Genomic DNA, 2,500 nt, shown 5'->3' on the forward strand with positions numbered 1-2,500 from the left:
CACTCAAAAAAGTGAATATTTCTCACGGATAGACCCCGTGATACGCTAGAAATTGGCGGGGATGTCTCTCTTGTGGCTCACGGGGCTGTTAGGGTGGCACAGAAATCCCTCGGAATGGGAAAACGGGTCATTTTCGTGTCGCCACATTGCATGCGAACCGCATGCAACTTCCAGAGGCATTTGCAGCAGAAATGCATGTGCAGTCAAAAAAAAATTGATATTTTTCACGGATAGACCCCGTGAAACGCTAGAAATTGGCGGGGATGTGTCTCTTGTGGCTCACGGGGCTGTTCGGGTCGCACAGAAATCCCTGGGAATGGGAAAACGGGTCATTTTCGTGTTGCCACATTGCGTACGAACCGCATGAAACTTCCAGAGGCATTTGCAGCAGGAATGCATGTGCACTCAAAAACTTCTATATGTTTCACGGATAGACCCCGTGAAACGCTAGAAATTGGCGGGGATGTGTCTCTTGTGGCTCACGGGGCTGTTAGGGTGGCACAGAACTCCCTCGGAATGGGAAAAGGGGTCATTTTCGTGTTGCCACATTGCATAGGAACGCCATGAAACTTCCAGAGGCATTTGCAGCAGAAAGGCACGTGCACTCAAAAATTTTAATATTTTTCACGCATAGACCCCGTCAAACGCTAGAAGTTGGCGGGGATGTCTCTCTTGTGGCTCACGGGGCTGTTAGGGTCGCACAGAAATGCCTCGGAATGGGAAAACGGGTCATTTTTGTGTGGCCACATTGCATAGGAACGGCATGAAACTTCCAGAGGCATTTGCAGCAGGAATGCATGTGCACTCAAAAACGTCTATATTTTTCACGGATAGACCCCGTGAAACGCTATAAATTGGCGGGGATGTCTCTCTTGTGGCTCACGGGCGCTGTTAGTTAGGGTCGCACAGAAATCCCTCGGAATGGGAAAAGGGGTCATTTTCGTGTTGCCACATTGCGTACGAACGGCATGAAACTTCCAGAGGCATCTGCAGCAGAAATGCATGTGCACTCAAAAACGTCTATATTTTTCACGGATAGACCCCGTGAAACGCTAGAAATTGGCGGGGATGTGTCTCTTGTGGCTCACGGGGCTGTTAGGGTCGCACAGAAATCCCTCGGAATGGGAAAACGGGTCATTTTCGTGTTGCCACAATTGGCATACGAACGGCATGAAACTTCCAGAGGCATTTGCAGCAGAAATGCATGTGCACTCAAAAACGTGAATATTTTTTCACGGATAGACCCCGTCAAACGCTCGAATTTGGCGGGGATGTTTCTCTTGTGGGTCACGGGGCTGTTCGGCTCGCACAGAACTCCCTTGGTCCACCTGATTCGTGCATACAGGCAGCAACTAAAACTCTGTAAACCTGCTGTGAGGACATCTAAACAGTGGACCAGTGAGGCTGTGGAAGATTTGCGGGCGTGCTTAGACTGTACTGACTGGGATATGTTCACGACTGCTACCAATAGTCTGGATGAACTCACAGAGGCTGTGTACATCAGCTTCTGTGAGGACTGCTGTATCCCAACACGTACCAGGGTGAACTTTAACAACAACAAGCCCTGGTTCTCAGCAAAGCTCAAAAGGTTGAGGTTGGAGAAGGAGGAAGCGTTTAGGAGTGGGGATAGAGACAGATTCAAGGAGTCGAAGAACAGGTTTAGCAAAGCGGTGAGAGAGGCTAAACGACTGTACTCAGAGACACTAAAACACCAGTTCTCTACTAACGACGCTGCTTCTGTCTGCCAAAGGGCTCAGGCACATCACCAACTACAAACCCAGAGCGCCCCACACCACTAACGACTCCCGCCTAGCCAACGACCTGAACGAGTTCTACCGTAGATTTGAAAGACAATTGGACTGTCCTGAACCACCCCTTCCCACCCAAGAGGCCCCATCCCCCACCCATACTACAGAAACGACTCTCTCCTTTCAGGAGGGAGAAGTTAATGGGCTTTTCAAGAGGCAGAATCCACGCAAAGCAGCCGGGCCGGACTCTGTCTCTCCAGCCACCCTCAGGCACTGCGCTGACCAGCTGTCTCCGGTGTTCACCAACATCTTTAACACCTCCCTGGAGACATGCCATGTACCAGCCTGTCTCAAGTCCTCCACCATCATCGCTGTGCCCAAAAAGCTAAGGCCAACAGGACTAAATGATTACAGACCGGTCGCCCTTACATCTGTGGTAATGAAGTCTTTTGAGCGCCTGCTCCTGGCACACCTCAAAGCCATCACAGACCCTCTCCTGGACCCCCTTCAGTTTGCCTACAGAGCCAACAGGTCTGTGGACGACGCAGTTAACATGGCCCTCCACTTCACCCTACAGCATGTGGACGCCCCAGCATCCTACGCCAGGATCCTGTTTGTGGACTTCAGCTCTGCCTTCAACACCATCATCCCTGCCCTGCTTCAGGACAAGCTCTTCCAGCTGAACGTGCCCTACTCCACCTGCAGGTGGATCACAGACTTCCTCTCTGACAGGAAGCAGTGCGTTAAGCCGG

Source organism: Petromyzon marinus, unplaced genomic scaffold (genome assembly GCF_048934315.1).
Source record: "Petromyzon marinus isolate PM22_M1 ecotype Great Lakes invasive population unplaced genomic scaffold, UKy_Petmar_22M1.pri1.0 PM_G_Scaffold_52, whole genome shotgun sequence".
NCBI classification, from domain to species: Eukaryota; Metazoa; Chordata; class Hyperoartia; order Petromyzontiformes; family Petromyzontidae; genus Petromyzon; species Petromyzon marinus.